This window comes from Octopus sinensis, linkage group LG5 (genome assembly GCF_006345805.1).
Source record: "Octopus sinensis linkage group LG5, ASM634580v1, whole genome shotgun sequence".
NCBI classification, from domain to species: domain Eukaryota; kingdom Metazoa; phylum Mollusca; class Cephalopoda; order Octopoda; family Octopodidae; genus Octopus; species Octopus sinensis.
In genome coordinates, this window is record NC_043001.1 from 47250256 (window position 1) to 47257157 (window position 6902).

Genomic DNA, 6902 nt, shown 5'->3' on the forward strand with positions numbered 1-6902 from the left:
ATAATATTAATAGCAACTATAAAAATAATAAAAATAATAATGATAACAACAAGAACAACTACATTAACAATAAAAGAAATAGTAATATTGACGAAACAACAGTAAAACCTATAGCAACCACGACCATAATTAAAAGAATTGTAGCAAAACAATAATAGAATAATAGCAAAACAAATAAAAATCACAATAATGGTAACAATAATAACGATGAAATGATAAATGCAGATAATAAAATTAAAATATGACAGTAAGACCACACCTGGAAGGAGTAAAATGAAGTCAACGGTCAGCATAGGGAGACTGAGAGAGAGAGAGAGAGGAAAAGAGAGAGGGAGAGAGAGAGGGAGAGAGAGAGGAGAGAGAGAGAGAGGAGAGAGAGAGGAGAGAGATCAACAGAAAAGCACTCCATCGAGTGAGAGATAAAAATAAATATACACAGTATTTAGATTCGAGTTACTATTAGTTTCATGCTGTGGAAACAATAAAAATCGGCAGGAGTTAAGTATAATGCCTTGTTTTTCTATGCAATCGATCTTTAAAATAAGACCAGCCACATTGTGTATTTGAGCCGGAAGGATTGCTTGGCGGCACAAGGCATGATATAAAAATCTGCTGATTTATTGCGTTTCCACAACATGAAGCTATTAGTAGCGCGTAGTTAAATACTGTTTAAGTTTTCGTGTTCGTTTTTTTTTTACCACATTTATTGTTTGTATGTTTGCCTTAAGAAAACTTCCTGACAAGAGATTCATTTTCCGGGTGGCTGATATTTGGAAAGCAATGACTTCAGCTCTTTCCCCAACCTATCTTGAAACAACATAACACAACTCAGGCTGTATATAATAATAACAGAACAAGCGTGACATAAAAATTTTCTTCCGCTGACGAAAATATGACAAATTCATAAATCTGAATCAGGGGAGACAACTGAAATTTCTAAGATATAAATATTCCAATTTCGAAATATAGTTTACGTGTATATTCTTACATGTATTTTAAATTACATTATTATTTTAGGTCTGCATAATATTGAGACCCCCTTAGGTCATGACTGGCCGTGGGATTGCACCTAGAAAGTTACCCTCCTAGGCACAAGTCCGGGCATGCATACCGGCCTTCCCCCTCCACGCCACCAGTGTTATCCAAGGGAAAGACAACAGCCGATACAGCTTGGCACCTGTGACGTCACAACTCATTTCTACAGCTGACTGAACTGGAGCAACGTGAAATAAAGTGCTAAGAACACAACACGCAGCCCGGTCCGGGATTCGAACTCACAATCTCACGATCGTAAGCTCGAGGCTCTAACAACTGAGCCATGCGCCTTTGCATAATATAATACTGCATAATATAATACTTTGTATAAAGAACTATAAATGTCAATATTTATACGGCTTTCAGAAACTCCAAATGATAAAAAACCGGCTATTTTTTAAATCGGTTATTTTGAATTTCGCGGACCGGCTGTAGCTGACCGCGCTGTCGCATTGTTAGTTTATTTACAAACGGTGTGTTAAAAATAGTTTTGTTCTTTAATTTTTTTAAAGTGGATTGATAAAGACTCAACCTTTAGAAATGTATTAATTCGTACCTGAATGTTTAATTTCTTCTTGGTTTAATTTTCTTCTTATAAACATCATACAGTATACATGATAAAGTATGATATATTTTAAGAATTTTAACTGGATTAATAAATATCAAACAAGCCTTGTTTTTAAGTGTATTAATTTGAATCTGTGAAATACAATTTAGTTCTTTAGTCTTCAAAGTTCACTTTATATTTTATATTTAGAATGTCCCCAGAAAAAAGGAAAATCCCGAAATCTAGGCTACTTCCGATCATAAGCTTGCTGGGTAATAATTGATTCAGTATTGCACAAACACCGAGAGTCTTAAATGAAGAAATATATAACACGGAATTTTTTTCACAGACTCAAAATCCAATAGATTAAAAAAGCAGATGCACAGCCAAGGTCTTATATATATATACGGACATTTTGGATTACAGACAGGAGTAGTACACATATTGGTTTCAAATTTTGGCACCAGGACAGCATTTTCGGGAGACGGGTAAGTCGATTACATCAACCCCAGTGCTCAACTGGTATTTATTTCGTCGACTCCGAAAGGATGAAAGGCGAAGCCAATCTCCAGAGAATTTGAACTAAAAAAAGAAATGTATGGTAAGAATGTTTCGCGAAAAAATCGCTGGACAGGTTTTACGAGCAACCTATTTCTTTATTACCCACTAGGGGCTAAACACAAAGGGGAGAAACAAGGACAGGCATAGGTATTAAGTCGATTACATCGACCCCAGTGCGTAACTGGTACTTATTTAATCGACCCCGAAAGGATGAAAGGCAAAGTCGACCTCGGCGGAATTTGAACTCACAACGTAACGGCAGACGAAATACCGTTAAGCACATCGCCCGGCATGCTAACGTTTCTGCCAGCCCGAGCAACCGGCAGGAAACCCAGTGGGGGAGACCACGTGCAAAATGGTAGGATAACATCCATGAACTCGGTTGATCTCGCTCGGGAAGCCAGCTGGATCAACTGGAAACAGCTGCTTCAGACAAGGCCCAATGGAAGGCGTGCTTGAGGTCTCTGCCCCCATAATCCTCCCAGGAATAAATGAGTGAAGAGGATAAGATGAGTGAGATTCAGTTCAAAATGGTGATAACGATGAGTGTCAATACTGAAAAATGAAGACGGCGAATTTGTCACTCTAAGTACACCATGTAACGCTGATTTTACCTGAGAATTACACTAAAGGCACATCTGCCTGTGGAATATTCAGTCACTCTGATAATTCAATAACATACCAATATATACAAACACATACACACACACACATATATATATACACATGCACACATACATATACATATATACACACATATACAATATATATATATATACATACAGACAGAGACAAATATATACATACGTATACATACATTTATATACGTAAATATATACATACCTATACATACACACAAACATATACACATCCGCACACCCACACATATATAAACAAGTATACATACATATACATATATATACACAGATTAACATATATTTCAATTATTCTCTCCTCAGGTTTCTCTTAGTTTGCTTGAGAAAGAAGAAAAAAAAAATACCCCCCCCCCCCACCAAAAAAAAACAAACAAACAAAAAAGAAAAAAAAATGTACCAGATGTGGAGTGCGTTGTTGCTGACCTAATCATAAAACTATGTTGCCATTCAGCTAATAAATAATACAAACGGGTTTTCTACTTGTTTTAAACATTTTATTATTACTATTATTATTTCTTTTTATTTTTGCAGAAAGTTGTGTAAAGGCGTTATTTCAGCTCGAAACCTGACGAACCACTACGTAGTAAACATAACACTACTTCTTCTAGTGACTTGTGGTGTCTAAGTTTCACAAACACACACATCAATAATAATAATGATAATCATTATTATTATTATTATTATTATTATTATCATCATCATCATTATTATTACAGTTCCTCTTCAATATTCTCCTTTATAGGAATATTCCTACTTTACTTTTCTGACTGCCCACTCCCAATCACCAATGACGTCCCTTTATTTTGTTATCTATTCATTTTGTGTGTATGTGTGTGTGTGTGTGTGTGTGTGTGTGTGTGCATATATGGGTACAGGACGTCACAAACTGTGTAAACAACATGAAGTACGAAAACAAACGAGTTAAATATGCAAACAACGAGAGAATAAAATGGTAAACAGGACAAGTAACACGGAGAACGACCCTTCATTAGTTGTCGGCTTTCTCCTCATTTCGAGCATTCACACACACATATACACGCACAAACATATACTATGAGAGTGTGTGCATGTATGTATGAAAAAAAAAAAAATATATATATATATATATAGGGAGAGTTTACGAAAAAAATAAAAGACGAAGACAGGTGGTCTATAAAACAAAGAGATGTATTAGTATAACGCTCAGGAATAGAAAAAAGTCTTTTACGTTTCGAGCCTAAGCTCTTCTACAGAAAGGGACACAGAAAAAACAAGAAGAGAAACAAGGAGAGAGAAAAATGCGTGTAGTGGCTAACGATCTGTATACATACATGACTGTGTATTCGTGTGTGTGTGTCCATACAAACATACATACATATAGATTTGCATTTCGCATCGTGTAGAACTAAGTTTGCGTCACCCATTGACGTCATTTCAAGTAACAAACGTCAGAACGTGAAATAAATTGATAAGAAAGAGGACAGTAAGAACTAGTTTAGAAATAAATAAAAGTTTTCTTCTTTTCATGTAGAAATGGACGGCCAGTTTATATAAACAAAAAAAAAGTTTTAAAATTCTGGCACCAGGCCAGCAACTTCAGGGATGAGTGTAAGTTAATTACTTGGACTCCAATACTCAACTGGTACTTATTTTATCGATGCCCCACCAAAGGATGAAAGGTAAGCTCAGTGGAATTTGAATTCTGAACCTAAAGACGGACTAAATGCCGCTAAGCATTTTTTTCCGGTGTGCTAACGCTCTGCCAGCTCGCCGCCTTTAATAAAAACACGATTGAGAACAAATTTTATCTCTTTTATTTTTAAAGGATTCTGCATATTTACTTATTAGTCCTTTAAATTTAATTTAGTGGCCTAGTGGTTAGGGTGTTTAAGGGTGTGGGTTCAATTTCTGTATCGGGCAAAGCATTTCTTTTTATGTTGACCAGTCTTATAAGCTGTGTATGTGTACCAGTCGGGTGCTGATTTAGTTCTCTCTCCCTCCGTCATATCATGCATGTGCTTTCGAGTAAAGGATAAACTGGTTCAAATGTACAGAAAACAAAAGACAGAGACAGGTGAGGGGACAAGAAGCAGGTGTGCTAGTTTGACGCTCGAGAAAAATAGAATGGGTTTTGACATCTCGAGCTTACACTCTTCGACAGAAAGGAATGAGAGGGAAAAAATGGAGAGAGAGATAGAGATAGAGAGAGAGAGAGAGGGAGAGAGAGAGAGAGAGAGAGAGAGAAGAACGGAGACAGAAAAAAATGCGTCGTGATTAATGAGTCTACATGTTGAAATGACCGGAAGGAACAGGCCGATGGAAGGGGAGCTAACACTGACTCTGCTAAACTGGGGCACGCAAGCGCGCGTGTGTATGTTAGGATGGTATGTGTGAGAGTGTGTGTGTGTGTGCGGGGAGGGGTGAGCGTGTGTGTATGTACGTGTGAACGAGCATAAAATTATATGAGACTGTATCTACGTATGGGAGCGTGTGTGTTTATGTGTATAAGTAAACATGTAAGTGCGTTCTATCTATTTATGTGTATGTGTGTATGTGTGTGCGGACATGTGTATATGAAGGGTGAAATGGCTGGTAGTGTTTGCTAGCCAGTCTCCAAATATAAGGTATCTCGTTTCTGCCCATGAACTCGAAACAGTCAGCGACTGAATTGTACACGTTTCAATGCTACACTCGCTTGCGAATGACGATTGGCTACATTGATGTATATGCTCCAGTTCACTCAGCTGTAGTAATGAGATGCAACGTCACTGGTGCCAAACTGCATCATACTTTGCCCTTTCCCTTGGACGAGATCAGTGGCATGGAGAGGAGAGGCTGGAATGCATGGGCGGCTGCTAGTCTTCCATAAACAACCTTGCCCAGATTTGTGCCATAGAGAGGAACTTTCTAGGTGCAATCTCATGGTCATTCATGACTAAAGTGGGTCTAAGAAGGTCTATCAGCATTTTAAAATCTTCTCGGTGCTATCTTCCAGATGAAGTGTGTATTGTCATCGTGTTCTGTATAAAGGTCATGAATCATGCGCTTGTGTGTGAAAGAGAGCCTCCTGCTTAATTTCTTCACTTTAAGTCATGTTCAAAGCCAGCTGGTCAGCAAGCTATATATAGCTTGCAAAGTAAACTTGTTCTGTAACCAGAACTATTGCTTTAAGAAAATAGTAATTATTTGTCAAATACAGTTTATAATACTAAATAAACTATATTAGTCATTTCCTGCTTCTCCACAAAGAAATCCACTTTACTCATTGTCATGTATGCCGGGTGAAGATCATTCAGACTAACATATAAAACTAAGAAACGATAACTCTTGTTTTCAAAGGGATACGCGTGATGTGATAAAAATACTTACATGTTGGGCTATCAACTTTTTCATGCAGTCATTTGAGCACAGTCGCGATACAGAACATACCTCAGACAATTTTAGATTTGGTGGAACCAACAACGACGACGACAACAAAAAGTTATATTTAAAAAATTAAGAAATGAGATAAATGACTCTTTGCTTACAGAAAACTGGTAAAATTTACGAAACAGCTGCCTAGAATTTCTCGATCTCTCCAGCTACGCGTACTTTATAGACTGCATGATTGAGGCCAGAACTCTGCAGTCTGAGTGTTGTTGTAGAGATGTGAGCTACTGGGACAAGAAACCATCATTAAGAAGTTTATCTTTATATGGTGTATTTAAGCTATCTCTGTGAAGAGATCTCTCTGCCTTGTCTTTCTTCGTACATAATCTGCAGAAAACTTTTCTCTAGTGGGTCTTGTTAGGTCCTTCTTGCAGAGATTACAGAGAACTTTTCTCTAGCGAGTATTTCTGTGCGACTAGTTTTTCTCTCTACCGAGTCTTTCTCTCTACCGAGTTTTCTCTTTGTTCTTATCTATGGGCAGTTCTTTGCTCTACGGAGAACTTCCCTCTGCTGAGTCCTACAATTTAAAGGTTTTTACTAGTGTAGATTCTATCCACCTGCGAAGCCTGCCTAAAAGAATTTTTCTTCATGTAAAGGTGTTTTGTTTACGGGATCCTTCCTTCTATTGAGCCTTCCTCTCTGAAGTCCTACCTTAGGTAGTACATATCTCTGCATGTTTTATCTAAATAATAAAC